This window comes from Nicotiana tomentosiformis, chromosome 5 (genome assembly GCF_000390325.3).
Source record: "Nicotiana tomentosiformis chromosome 5, ASM39032v3, whole genome shotgun sequence".
Lineage (NCBI taxonomy): Eukaryota > Viridiplantae > Streptophyta > Magnoliopsida > Solanales > Solanaceae > Nicotiana > Nicotiana tomentosiformis.
In genome coordinates this window covers 57,972,990-57,989,111 of record NC_090816.1, presented here as the reverse complement: position 1 = coordinate 57,989,111, position 16,122 = coordinate 57,972,990, and the positions used below count along the sequence as shown (strand labels likewise).

The following is a 16,122-nucleotide window of genomic DNA, read 5'->3' as shown; positions in this document are numbered from 1 at the left end:
TTCGGTTTCATCTTGTTTACTAGGACATATTAATTTCTATTACTCTGAGGTCTAACTTAGCCTTCTGGTAATCACATTAGAATTGCCAACTCATTTCTCAAAATGAGAATATGACTTTACGGTTTATACTCTTTTATTGTCTCAAGGTGTGTCTCCTCTTGTACTTTCCTTCTCTGAATATATAAACTCTGTCATCCTGTCATATTTTGATTTACCGTTATCAACCATTTATCACATCTTATCAAAATATTTCATTTACTCTCTTCTTATTCTCCTACTAGTATTTCTGTCTGTCATTTTATTCTGGAAACTTCAACAAAATATTCTTTTGCTTATAGTTTTCCTTGCTCCATTCACTGGCTCTTCATCTTGCCTAACGTTCTCTATTTACTAGGGACGGGAGCCATGCTAAGGTAAATATTTATCCCTTCTAGGATTCCAGTGCCTATCTTCTAAATTTTCTAAACATTCTAGTATTCATATCTAAGTGTACTTATTCTGAAGTCCACTACCAGGGTGTCTCACAAGGAGAACTACTATCACATTTGCAATATCCTCTAGAAATGTCAGCTAATGCTAACAATCCATCAACCATTTTGGGTTACTCTAACCCCAGCTGGATCCTAATATCACATCCTTCTCTTAAACTATATCTATTAGCTCCGTATGGTATAACTGAGATGGGTGTGGCCAATTGTACATACCTATGTTACTGTTGAAGGTAACTTAGAGTACTTATAATTCTCTGCCTAAATTGTAAATACTGATAATATTCACTAACTAGGAACCTCGTACCCTTCTTTACCTTGATTCTTTTACTTGCTGAAACTTGTATCTACCTTCTGATTCTCTTATTTCTTTTTACCATATGGGTGGATAGATATTCTTGTGGTAAGGCTCCTTATCAAGAATCTTACACGTTAAGGTACACACATGATCTGCTGAATACCTCACATTTTCTCATCATAAGCATGATGCAAAATCGAGTTCCTCTAACTCAACTCTTCCACAACTACATACAATCTCTTACCAACTATTTTTCAGGATGTAGGTATCGTTGTATTATGAATAAAATAGAATTAGGAGTTTGAATTATTGCAACTGAGCTCTACCACACGATCTAGAGAAAGTGGAAAGAGTGACAGTCCTAAATGCCTTGTAGACTCCTACTTATAAGTGTGGTGCACAACATACCCATAAACAAGACTCTACTAGACACGGCTTGTAGACTCTCTAGGACAGAACTGCTCTAATACCAAGTTCGTCACGACCCAAATCGGAGGGTCGCGGCGGGCACCCACAGCCTTACTCAACTGACCAACGTAACGTATCTTTCTTATCATACCATCATGGGTAAATGGGCTAGAAGAATGGAGATAACTAGAATAAAACATAAGGGAATACTCGACATTGGATGACCCAACATGATATACAAACTCATACATGTGACATACGAGAATATAAGGCCGACATGATCATTTGTACATTCAACATAGGCCAACAAGGCCATACAAGTATCCATATACATGACATCTATCTACAAGCCTCTAAGAGTACATAAATGTCATAAAGGTCGGGACAGGGCCCCGCCATATCAATCATTACATGTCCAAAGCATACTGACTGAATAGGCAACTCCGAAGCAAGTGGAGTGTGCCAACACCTTCCGCTAAACTGATAGCCTACTAGGAGGACTATCAACCTATCTTTCGGGACCTACGGTCATGAAACGCAGTGTCCCCAGGCAAAAAGGACGTTATTACGAATAAAGTACCTAGTATGTAAGGTATGAAAAGCAATAGACATGAAAGAAACATAGAGTAAAGGACTCAACCTGTATGTCTGAACAACTTTATAAATCATGAAACATTTATAATATCATGCATATGCGTATAAATGTCATATCATGCATAGGTATATACGTACATAACATCATCAAGTCTCTGATGATGGAAGTCTGGAAAGAAAGACTTTTGCTATCTTCTCTCTCGTGTGATTTAGGGCAAAACTAGGGCAAACATCGGTAACAGCCTATTAATGGCCAATATGGTCGGCGGCCAGCCTCTGTTGGAGGTTGGTCTGCCTCCCACGACTAACTCACAACCTTCAAACACCAATCCAACAACAAATCCCACCCTAGAATACTCAAAAATCCTTAGACCTGATTCTTTAAACTCGCCCATGCACGTAAACTCGACTGCCCGGGCTACTGTTGACCCAATACAATTTAGATGACTTACTTTCTTGCATGGACAACCTCTTGTAAAATTTACAGAAGCATAATTTGATCGTATAAACGTCATTGAGGGATTACAATTTGCAGCTGTGGGTAAGTTTTCATATGGATGGCCATAATTATAAGAGTTACGTAGAATTATACCACCTCAATGTGGAATCAAAGGTGAGTGCAATATTGGTTTCTTTAGAGATAGGCATGTGCTTATTAGATTGACATTATGGGAAGATTTTATTAACCTTACGTCAAAGAGTGCTCTTTATGTTAAAGCTAAGGATGGTTATGAATATCAAATGAGGCTGTAAATTTATGATGCAAAGTTCAAAGTTGGGAAAGAAACTCCAATGGCGATGGCTTGGATATCTTTTCCAAATTTGTTACCAAAGTATTTTGTGAAGGAATTTTTGTTTCGTTAGCTTCAGAAGTAGGGAAACCATTAAACCTCGATATGGCTACTATAAATAAAACACGACCTAGTTGTGCCAAAGTTAAAGTCCTTGTTGATTTGCTAGCTAACTTGCCCAAGAAAGTCCGTATGGATATAAAGAACGGAGTGGGTGAAATTCAATATGATTTCTATCTAAATATTGCAAAGCGTGTAGGCTACAAGGGCATGATGAGATTGATTTTTGGAGATTACATCCAGACTTAATGGTTCATGACAAAGAAAAACAAGCTGCAACTGGTAATGTTGAAGAAAAGGAGAAATTTAAGGGTCCATTAATGATCCTTGCAAGTGGAAGAATAGTTGGTAATGTAGGCGAGCGGTGGAAGGAGGTGAGGAACAATCGTATAAAGAAAACTAGAAAGCAGGATGATTTGCAAAATAAAACTAAAACTGGAAAAGAAATTGTCCCAGTTAATGGTGGTGCCCAAAAGGTTCAAACAACAAGTAAATTTGCAGCTTTATAGGTGGAAGAAGGGGAGAAGGAAGATAATAATCAGTTGGCTTTGGTGGATACAACTGCTACTCAAAGAAGCCCTAGAATTAAACCTATTGAAACTGGGAGATTGAACCCAGCGGCTATTGTCTTCATGTCTGCTCCAACTGGGAATGACAAGCTGGATAAAGGAAAGAATGCTAGTCCTAAGAAGAATAGGAATGGGTCTACTGAAGAAGTACAAGAAGAATCAATAGCTCAATGGGTGAATAGGACCCTTGTACCTACCAAAGTAGTTCAAGGTAATAAAGACAATGCTAATAGTGTTAACAAGGATCAAAATGGAGCATATTTTCCTCAACTAGCCAAAACTAATCAATCCTGCCAAGAGGTTCCTTCACAAACTGTAGTTACTGGCAATTTGCACATAGGACGATTATAGAGTGAACAGGTGGAAGGAGAATTCGAGGAAAAAGGTGAATTTCATTCTGAAGATGAGCAAGTAGATATAGAAGATGGTATCCAATCACGCGGTGAAGATTTAGAAAATTTGGTGAAATTTGTTGATGAAGATAATCATGCTGAGGAAGTAGTACCTATAGATGAACATCATGCAGATGATATAGGTGGCACAGTCAAGGAAACAGTTGTTAAGAGATGCTGAGCTAAGTCCTAAACCTCTAGATAATCCCAAAAGCTTAAATTTACCAAAATAAACTCAAGTATATAACCCTAGCACTAAACAACGTGATGCAACCCTAGCTATAGTAAACCCTAGGCCTCATTTGATACCTAAGGACACTAACATAGCTGGAAAGAAGGTAATAGATGTAGTCCCAGCTCCTATGGATCCAAAGGGAGCTAAGGCAATAGTTCCTAAACCTTGGAAGAATTAGATAACAAAGCAGCAACAAGGGAGTCCAGAAGAAGAGAATGATGCAAGAAATGGAAAGGACATAGACGAGGAATCAACTCTCAAGAAATTCATGAATGTGGAAAGGCAAGGTGATCTATCCCCTAGGAATATATAGAAGGTTAAGTCAGTTGGCAAAGGCAAGAAGAGGCAACAAAAGAAAATACTAGTGTCCCTGGCACTAGAGTGCAAACAAGAAGGACAGTCTCTAAATCCAATGTTTAGATATGAATGCTATCATTTGGAATATTAGGTCTTAAAAACCCAAGAAAGCCTTCGAAAGGCTTATTACAATGGATAGACAATAATAATCTAGATTTGTGAGGATGATGGAACCAATGCAACAAGCGAGGAAATTGGAATTATGGGATTTAAGTTGTTTGATTTAAATTCCCAAAAAGTGATCATACTTATATTAGTGTATGCAAAATTTGATGCAATAGAGGGAATATAATTATGGGATACACTATATGATTTGGCTAGCAACATGAGAGCTCCATGGATTGTTGGTGGGGATTTCAACGTAATCCGGAACGAGGAGGAGAAATTTGGTTGATTGCCAGTAGCTTTGAATAAAGTAGATGACTTTAGGAACTATATCAGCACGTGCAACTTACATGATCTTGGTTTCAAAGGAAGTATTTTTACATGGTGGAATGGCAGAGCTGAGGATGATTGTATCTTTAAAAAGCTTGATAGAGTGTTGTCCAATGAAGAATTCCAACAATTATTTCCAGGGGTGGAGATCACGCACTTGTCCAAAATTGGATCTGACCATAGCCCTTTGTTAATCAAGTGTGATCCTGATGTTATTCCTGTTAAGAAGCAGTTTAAATTCCTAAACTTTTGGACAGGTCATGCGACTTTTCAAGACGTAGTGAAGGAAAACTGGCAGCTTGATATTAGTGCTAATCCCTTTATCGTATTCAATCATAAATTAAAGAAGTTAAAGAAGGCATTATCAATATGGAGTAAGGCAACTTATGGAGATATCTTCTAGAAATATTGCTAGCTTAGAGAAGGTGGTGATGGTGCATGAATCTTAATTTGAACTCTATCCTACTCAAATTAATAGAGAAAGACTTCGTACAAGCAGAACTTATCACATTCTTACCACTTGAAGAAGAATTTTGGAGGCAGAAATCAGGTATGACCTGGTTTAAAAAAGGGTGATCATAATACTAGATTCTTTCATATTCAAGTGAATGGGAGGAGAAGAATTTTGCTGCTGGAGAGGATTCAAAATACAGAAGGAAACTGGATTGAAGGCAATGAACAAATGGCTGAAGAGGCAGTAAGATTCTTTACTGCTCAGTTTTATGAAGAAGTTGCCCCTACTGCATTTGGGATCATTGATCATGTTCCCAGTATGGTCACTATGGAGCACAACCAAGATCTGGTAAGACAACCTACAAAAGAGGAGGTCAAGTATGTTGTGTTTGGGTTAAATGGGGAAGTGCATGAGGACCTGATGGCTTCACTGGAAAGTTCATTCATTACTGCTGGGAGATCATAGGAGATGATGTATATGCTATGGTAAGGGACTTTTTCAGTTGCCGGGAACTACCTAAGTTCATCACTCCCACAAACTTAGTATTGTTGCCTAAGAAAAAGGAAGTGGTCACATATTCTGACATGAGACCTATAAGTCTTAGCAACTTCATCAACAAGGTATTTTCAAGGGTTGTCCATGAAAGAGTAGTCAATTTGTTACCTACACTTATCTCATATGAACAGGCTGGATTTGTTAAAGGGAGGAGTATTATAGAGAATGTGATATTGACTCAAGAAATAATAAATGATATTCGATTAAGAACAAGGGAAGGACCAAATGTGGTGATCAAGTTAGACATGAACAAAGCATATGATAGACTAACTTGGCTATTCTTGACTAAAGTGTTGAGGAAAGTGGGCTTCTGTGAGAGATTCATTGGGATTGTTTATGGCATTGTTGTAAATAATTGGTACTCAGTGTTGATTAATGGCCAGCCTTATGGATTCTTCAAATCCACTATAGGAGTCAAACAAGGTGACCATTTGTCACCTACTCTATTCATTCTAGCTGCTGAGGCACTATCAAGGGGATTGAATGCACTTCACTTGAATCCTTACTTTTGTGGGTTTGGGTTACCAAAATAGAGTCCAAGGATCAATCATCTTGCTTATGCAGATGATCCATAATCTTTTCATCCTCATATGCAACTTCACTACAATTGATCATAGAGGTTTTAAGTGCTTATGAGGTGGCTTCTAGGAAGTTGATCAATAAGGCTAAATCAGCAGTATTCATGCATCATTCTGCAAGCAGTGCAGTGGTGAATAAGGTTCAAAGAATCACAGGGATAGGTAGGCAGGAATTTCCCTTCACATATCTTGCATTGGCTGTCCTATATTTTATGCAAGAAGGAGAATGGACTACTATCATGGTCTCATCAACAAAATTCTGGACAAACTGCAATCGTGGAAAGGTAAACTTTTTCTATTGGTGGTCGAGCAATTTTGATAACACATGTGTTGCAAAGCATGCCAATACATTTGCTGTCAGCAGTGAACATCCCGTCATGTGTCATTAATAAAATGCACAAGATGTTTGTACAGTTTTTCTGGAGTAATGCGGTAGGTGGTAAAGGAATGCACTGGGCTTCTTGAGATACATTTAGCTTACCATCTTAAGAAGGACGGGTAGGATTTATATCATTACATGATGTCTCCAAAATTTTAATTTGTAAACTTTGGTGGAATTTTAGAACTAAACCTAACTTATGGAGCTCTTTCATGCATCAAAAATACTGCAATAAATTAAATGCTATGGTAGTATAATGGAGAAATAGATCACATGTTTGGAGAAAGATGTTAGAATGTAGAGATAACATTGAGCATCAAATAATATGGCAATTAAAAATGGGCTCCTCACTTTTCTGGTTTGACAATTGGACAGGATTACGAGCATTGTATTTCATTACTCCATAGGATTTTTATTGTGATGAAGATATGCATAATGTGTATGATGTGGTGGAGGACGGAAAATGGGATGAGGACAGGATTATGAACATTTTACCTCATGATCTTGAAATTCATATCATTGAGAATATTAAGCCTCCAGTAATGCATGATGAATTAGATAGACCTTATTGGATGTTGGAGACTACATGTAACTTCACGGTCAAATCTTTATGGGAATACACTAGGGAGAGAAGAGATTCCAAAATTACATTTAGAAACATGTAGGTGAAAGGGATTCCTTTTTAAGATTGCCTTCTTCATGTGGAAGGTTTGGAAATCTAGGCTACCACTTGATGATCATTTTAGAAGGTGGGGCTATTTCATGCTATCGAGGTGTTAGATTTGCCGAAGTCCAGACGAGGAGACATTAGTTCATGTTTTTTATAGATCATATGCAGCTACCAATGTTTGGTACTACTTTCTCTCAAATGCAGGGATAGCAATGGAAGGTCTCTCCTTGCAACAGGCAATAACTAAGTGTTGGACTGTCCAGGTAGTGCCAAGACTCAACCCTATATTTCATGCACCGCCCTCAATCATTTTGTGAGAAATTTGGAAGAGGAGTAGTTATAAGCATGGGGAAGCGGTGTCAATTAGTAGAGTTATATACCAGATATCATCTACATTACAAGCTTTAGTCAAAGTGAGGAAACCGAGCTTGCAGAATGTTCCACACAAATGGCCAGATTTATTGCATATGATGGAGAATTACACTCCTCCTCTGAAGGTGACCAAATTCTTATGGGAAGTTCCTTCTCAAGGGTGGATAAAAGTCAATATAGATGGTAACCCAGGCAGGAGTTCGATTGGTTTTGTACTAAGGGATGAAGAAGGAGATGTTAGGTTTGCTATGGGAAAGGAGATACAGGAGGTTACCAATACTGATGCTGAAACACGTGCTATTCTTGAAGTTTTGAAATACTTTATACAACATAGCTGCACGCAGATATGAGTGCAAACTGATTCAATGCTACTGAAAAATATTGTTGAAGGCACATGGATTGCACCTTGAACAGTAGTTGCATATGTGGAGGAAATCAAGGGCATCATGTAGAGATCTAATGTCAGAATATCGCACATCATGAGGGAGGGCAGCAAAATGGCTGACTACCTAGCTAATTATGCTCTTGATAGTGGCTACATTGAAGTGCATAGTTTTGATCAATTGGAGATACAAGGAAAAAGGACTGTGAATAGTGATAAACTACAATGTCCATACCTAAGAGTAAGATTTGCGAGGAGCTAAGAGGTAAGGAGGAGAAGAGTAGTAAGGGGCTGGAGAAGGCTGGAGTCATTAACTTGGTTCACCATGTTCAAGTCCTTATGGAGGAGGACATGGTGATTATTATTTCTACTAACCTCATGTTCTTTTTTGCAGGAGAAGTTATTGTATTCATGCCTTGCCTTTCGATACAAATTCTAAGGGTGGGATTAGCACTATGTGCTCACTCCCTTGAAGGAGTATTGAAGGTGAGCACAAGCATGGAAGCAAGGAATCAAAGGAAGAAACTAGGGCTTGACAGTGTTCCTAAGGTCTCCAATCTTGTGAGGCAAACACACAGCCTAGTAGGCGAGAATACCTATTGGAAATGGAAAGTACCCAACTTAGGGAGAGACTGTCATGCACATTGGATCCCGTGTACTTGACACTACCCAGAATTAATGGAAAGTACCCAAGTTAGGGAGAGACTGTCATGCACATTGGATCCCGTGTACTTGACACTACCCAGAATTAATGTCCTAACGGTTGTGATATGGGTTGATTATATTGACCTACTGGATACATTTGAAGCAGTGCGGAGTAGAATCCTAATTAACTTCATTACTACACTATCTCAAGAGATTTTTTAGGATAAGGATGAACTGGGATTCAGCTGGAGAAAGCACGAGTGTTAGTTCAAACATTACATGCCCAGTTCTGCGTAACATTGTAGCACAATGGACATAATGGACAATGCGCGTGAATTAACTATACCCCATGGTTTTTCATGCATTTACCTAGCTCATATACGTAAAGAGGTACGCCAGAGAGGCTGGGTTTGGACATGGGAATCACAGGTATGTAATCACAACAAAACAACATATGGGAATACACGATTGATATCAAGGGAAGTTGCGACAAACTTTCAATGCATCTGGATGACTGTGGACTGTCTATTCTTTGAGTTACAATGTATGAGGGGTTTTGCTTGCAAATAAACACTATGCTCATGGATCATTGTATTGCCCAGGGTCGCTAAATTCTGGGCAGTGTACTACTTTGTTGTCAATAAGTATTTCATTTCGTAGGATAACATGTGCTACCAAATTTGAGTGTTATTTGCTCAAAATTGGTATTAGGGATTATATAATTTTCAAAATATGCCCTAGCTTTTTGTAAGACCTTATGTTACTCTATTTTATTTTAAATGTATATATATATATATATATATATATATATATATATATATATATATATATATAGTAGACATAGGCACCTTGCCTAATGAATTTGTTAAAAAACAAAATTAAGCCTCTAAGGGCATCCCATCATATCATTTCGGCCTCAGTGGGCGATATCATCAACATATACCAGCTGATCAGGTGGTGGTGCGTATATAATGCCGTAACATTTCCTAATACTTCATATATATATATTATATACGCGTATATAATGTCATCTGGTCATGGATCAATATACATGTATAAATGAATATAATGCATAAGGAAGTAAGTCGATAAGATCTCTCGGAATGTCAAAAGATCAATATGCCTTCAGTTAATATCATCAAATAAACTTTATCAACATACATATTTTCTGAGACCCATGAACAGACAATATAATAATAGGACACATGGGAAATCAAGAACATAGGCACCTCTAGTACTTCTAAGAATAGAGTCATTTGTGAAATTTGCTCGTTTGCTTGTTTCGTTGGTATCGTATAGATCATGCCAAAAGGAAAGAAGGTATAGCCTCAACATACATTTGCACTCTTCTCTCCAAACGTCAACCAAGCTCAATATGATCTTCTTACGTCTACAATGAGTAAACCGACTTCGCCTTCATCATATAAGTGTTGTAATTCTCATATTTCAAAACCAATATTCTACAAGAAAACGGATAGCACCTCCCATGCTTGTACTACATCAAATAAGTTACTAAAACTCACAATAGCCCAAACAACAATAATATAATTCACAATAAGCTCTCTGATTACTTAACAACTATTTTAAGCGGCGGGCTCGATTGACGATTAACAAAATATGGTTTTAATCCAACTCCTTTTTCATGAATCTACCTATAACATCTATAACATCATATGTTACCACATCATTTTCAGCCCAAAGCTTCTTAAGAACAATCTTCAAAAATAGTCCACACGCCTAGCACCTTAACCTTTATCGCCAACCTCTTATTTTTCATGTTATCTTCTTCAATCAACTTAATTAGCCCATAGATAAGCTTAACAACAGCAGCCATAATATAATCAAACTATTTATAATAGTTTAAAGCCACAACAAAGTATATATATATATATATATATATATATATATATATAGCTTCAACACAGCCAACAAAAAAAAGATAATGATTCCTTATGCCATGTCAATTATTATCTTGTAGATTTACACTCAAACAACTCAACCAACAAATGATTAACCTTAAGCACAATCAAGAATATTATTTACTTACATTAGAAAGTAGATACAACTTGAAATCCCCAGTTGGTGTAGCTCACAACAACCCTTAATCACACCACAACTCTATAGGAGTTGTATTCTCTTGTTGAATCAACTTTTGTATTCAAGTTTGTGTGTAAATACTTATATTTCGATTTGAAACTCTAATATATATGAAGGAGAAACTGATTCTTATATTAATCAAAAATAACACTACGAAATCTGATGTTACTTTACTTTGAAGTATACTCCAAAACAACCACAAGATTAAGAACTACGATTTAGCAAGTACCACAAAAATTCTAGCATTGGATTCATGTTTTTATCTTTGGTTTTCACTCTAGATTCATGGAGACTGCTTGAAGAGTATCTAGGAGGATTTAGGAACTGTTTTGGTTGAGAAAAATGACTTAAACTTGAGCTATAGTTGACTTAAATACGAGCTGGACTTTTTCACCGATTTTGTGGGTCCCAGGGGAGTTGCTTGTGTAGTCTCGTAAAAACATGAATATCTCTCTACTCTAATGTCATATCGAAGAACGGTTTAATGCGTTGACTAGACTCGTAGACCTTGAATTTAATAGGTGGATCATCCCGTAACTCTTATTATATTGAGAGAAAAGCTCTGCTACATTTGACCTAATTTTCAGCGCATTTACGAATGTAACTTGTGATGACTTTTGTTTCACAACTTTCTTGACTTCAAAACTCAAAACACGACTATCATACGACTATAATAACTCATAACATAACTTCCTTATCATGTTAAGCACCCTAATCTCACCCCAAAAGTACATGTTATAATATTCTCAACTTGTCAACTTTCGACGAAACTTATTTTCTTCAATTCGTTTAGCCTCTAAGCCTTCTAAACCTCTTGGTACTTGTTATTCATGATCTTAAATATTTATAACCTCCAAGTAACATGATTAACTTACTTTATATACTTTCAAAGAGAATTTTATTTTTGAGCTTACATCAATTGACTAACAACGTACTTTTTCATACGAAAACATGGGGTGTAACACCTAGCATGATGACTGATAATATGGGTTTTCGTCCGAAAAATGGCAACTCAGTAAAACTGGTAACTTCCCCGAGCGTTGGTGTTAGATCACAATTGACAAACTTGAAAACCGCTTTGGCTAGATCCCAGAGCTCTATTAACAACCTAGTGAGCGCTCTATCAGCTCGAATGTTCATCAGTGCAGTCAGTGCTCCGAGATGTATCCAGATTCCATCTCCATGTTCTCGTCAGATGTTTCTCCACCATTGTTTCAGCTTGTGGGGCACTCGCACGACCATTGTTCATTTTCAGGATGATGTGGTTGATTTCCATCTAAAAGGGTAGAAAAGGTTAGGTAAGTGTGTTGTTTAGAACCCTTGGTGTCTTAATCTGGATTAACTTGTCATTCCACATAAGGCGTGTTGTTAGGTGCATGACCTGTTGACATTAGGGTGGCTTTCCTAGTCATGATTCAATGCCATGGATTGACTCACCTAAGGTGTATGCAGCATGAGCTATGTTTGCTAAGAGTAGAGTGTTTCCTAAATTTTAGAGTAGTACTGAATAACTATGAGATGACGTGTCAGTTGACCTAACAATGTCGTTCTCTGAAACTAGAGAGTTTTGAAAAGAAGGGTCGGAAGGGTGAAAAGACAACCCTCGCGTGATTTGTGTGTGATTGTGTACGACTAAGACTCGATAGAAAAATGTGATGACAGTGTATAAAGCAGTAACAAGTAATTGTGATGAGTCAGTGATAATATTAAGAATAAAGCAAGTAACACATATTTGTAGATTACGAGGACATATAATAAAGTGTTGTGCAAATAGAACAAAGCAAGTAAACAATTATTTGCAAATTATATAAACATGTAAACACATAATAAATTGTCAAAATAGAACATAAACAAACATCCCCGAGTTTCAAAGTCTAGCCTAAGTCTGCTAAGGTCAGAACCTAAGTGTAAAATCTCCAGTAGAATCGCCATGTTGTTACACTCTATTTTGCACAGGTCAAAACCAAATATAACTTGTGGTTTCCTGAAGTTGATAAAAGAAGAGTCGCCACATAATATTTAACGATATACTAGGGTACCTATAAGTCTATGAAAATTATTATCTTAATGGTCTACTAAACTAGTGAGATCCGGGTAAGGGTTCAAGTTAATATAAGGGGAAGATGTTAGGCATTTCTTAAAATTTACATGAAGTAGTTCCTTAAACTTAGGCTAGGTGCGGAGAAAGAATTGTCATATTCTAGTTGATTGATGATTTGAAGTTACTAAACAAGTCCTATGTGAAAGTCTTGACTAAGTGAGAAAATATTTAAATTCCTATTTGAAAACTCATGCTATAAAAAAAGATTTTGCAGCCTTAGAGGTGGCGACATTTATTTCAAAACTAAATGATAAGGTTTATAAAATAAGGGATTGTTTGAAAACATGAATTTTATGTTAACTCATATGAAAATTGTACCTTTTTTTTTTTTTTGAAGACTGTTTGGTATAATACAAAATGTTTTCCAAAAATGAAAGTCATTTTTTATCTTTTGTAAAATCCAAATCGGGGTTCATTTTTCTGTTGCTGCTCCGATTAAGTTGCCTAAGGTATCTGTTCGCAAAGGTTTTCAAAGTGTTGTTTCCACCTAGACTATGCATATTCCGTAAATTTCCTAAAATAAATGAAAGCTTATTAGGAAAAGAGTAAGTAACGAAAAGACTGAGTCCAGCCCCTTTTGCTCCATTTGAAATTATTGTTATTTTCTTGTTCTTTGTATATGTCCTTATGGAACTAACGTTGATATTGAATATTTGTTTCTACTTTGATTATTTGGGAAAAACTTTAGGTAACTCAAACCTAATAATATAAAGGTAACTTTGATCGAAAGATTACTTGCTTCATTAGCCTCAATCATTATGTGCATAGAGTAAACCACACTTATTTATAAGGTTCCCCTATAGACCCCTAACACTTTAGAGTTCATGAGGGACTGGGACTCTTGGACTCCGAGGAGTGCTTGTGTCAGGGAGGGGTTTCTTAATAGTAAAGTCAAGCCCACTCAAAACACCCATAAGCATAGTTTAAATCCTATCGACATGGCATCTAACATAATAGTGCATATTGAAAGTTACCAGCATCCAGTCAAACCTTCAAGTTATCAGGACCAACAATATTCAATCATATCAGTGAAAAAACCTTCTGGACACTGGACAGTGTCTTCAGACATCAAATGATCGATGAGATAACAAGAAGCATTTATTAACAGCTAGCCAAGGCAAAACAAGCATGTGACGACAAGTCATCATTTTTTATTCAAATAAACATGATCATTGTTAAACTCTAAGAAAAACATGCTAAGCTAGATAAATAATACTCACTCCGTTTCAATTTATATGAACCTGTTTGACTGAGTACGAAGTTTAAGAAAAAATGAAGACTTTTGAAATTTGTGGTCTTAAACAATTTTAAAAAGGGCCCAGAGTATTTGTGTGGTTATAAAAGCTTCTCATTAAGGGTAGAATTGTATGTTTAAGCAAAATTGTTTCTAAATTTAGAAAGGGGTCATTCTTTTTGGAACGGACCAAAAAGGAAATAGGTTCACATAAACTGAAATGGAGGTAGTATTTATCATATGTTTCTCTTCTGCATTCGCATAAAACATTCATAGCTAAGTAACAAAGGTCATTTTATCAACTGAACAGAACAATATGGTACAAATGGCAGAACTGTCAACTGGAACCACTTGATTAACCAAGCATATCAACATGAAAATGTAGGCATAACTATCAAAGAGGATCATTAGATTAACATGGTAATGACTGTCAACAAGGATCATTCAAGACAACACAATAATATAAGCATAAAGACCATTCAATTAGTTAGGCAATACACCATGAAAATATAGGTATGAGAAATAGAACTCAATGATCACGATAAGATGTTGATTTAAACAACAACATAGGGGATAAACACAACTATTTGCAAGAAGTATCAGATGATTAAGTGAAAAATAACGCAAGCAGCAGAACACAATTGAAGGTCACATACGTGACTGATAAGTATCATGAAGAAGAATAGAAAAGCAATTAATAGAAAATACCAAATAAACAAAATAACATAATAATACATGAAACAAATGAATAATTTGGGGGGGGGGGGAGGGGGGGGGTCAGTGGTCTACTGACCTGCTTCAAGGCAACAAATCAAGTAGTAGTTATTAGTCGTTTAAGGACTAAAGCTCACAATCAATTCTTAGTAGTTGAAATCGAGCAAAAATGAAAGAAAGAAAGAAAGGAAATTAGAGAAGAACTTTTAGAGTAGAGAGCATTTACTAGACTTCTTCAGGTAGTTTGTGTGTTTGGTGAGGGCATTAAAGCCCTCTATTTATAGCTACACTCAAGACTTATGGTCTCACTCAAAATTTGAAAATCTGTGAGATGATGATGAGTGCTGATGACTGAGAAATGATGAAATCAGGAAGGGGAGAAGGGGTAAAGATTTTTACCTCTCAAAATGACGAGTGGAGCTCTTAAAGCCAATCGGAGCTTCGGGCAAAGCCAATGTCCAGAGGTCACTGTCTTTGACCTCTGGAAAATATCATGATGCGGTCAAGATCTAATGAATTTGTAACTGCATGTGATGTTTTGAATGAGCAAAAGAATAAAATGATGAGATTCCACCTCTTTCATGTTTGGGATATAGGGTTTCGGGGTTTGGGATTCAAAATCGGATGAGGAAAAAAGAATACTCGGCGGGACTCACGATTGAAAGAGAGAAATGCTGAATCTTTGGTTATCTTGAGTGATTTTACATGGATTGATGTTAGGTTTCAGAGGTAGCCTGTGTGAGAGAATGAGAGAAGAAGAGGATGCAAGGATGGTGGATGAGATGAAATGTCTCTAGGGTTTGGGGTGTTAGCTTAGTTAAAATGAGAGATTGTATAGGAGCCGTTGGATCATTTAGATCAATGGTTCCAAATTTTTCGAGATAAAAAAGAGAAGAAAATATTTAGTGGGGATAAAACGGGGGCCGTTGGATCACTTTGATCCAACAATTAAAATAAAATGCTGGGAGGTTTAGAAATTAAAGAGGAATTATGATCAATTTCGGAACATTGATGAATTTGATAAACAGTCCAGATGGACTGTGTTTGTTGTGTGAGTGAGTTTGAGCGGGTGACATGGCGCGATGTGATTGGTGGAGAGTGAGTGGCAAGGATCGCCAAGTAGGACGTGTAGTGGGGCTGATCAACCGGGTCAGGGGTATTGGGCCAGTATTTGTGGGCCCATTGTTTGTGTATTAGGCTGGAATTCAATTTGAATTATGGCCACTTGAATAAAAATCATTCAATTGCAATTGTAGCCTATTTCAAGTTTTAACCTCCTTTTATAATTAAATCAATTAAGCTTATTTAATCCCA

At 36.8% G+C, this 16,122-nt stretch overlaps 1 long non-coding RNA gene across 1 annotated transcript; it reads right to left on the bottom strand.

The window, feature by feature from the left end:
- Window positions 1–9,758: 9,758 nt before the first annotated feature.
- LOC138891521 (uncharacterized) lies at window positions 9,759–15,805 on the bottom strand. Its single transcript, XR_011407809.1, has 2 exons — window positions 15,208–15,805; window positions 9,759–12,035 (listed from the first exon to the last, which is right to left on the bottom strand). It is a non-coding gene; the product is annotated as an uncharacterized lncRNA (long non-coding RNA).
- Window positions 15,806–16,122: the final 317 nt, after the last annotated feature.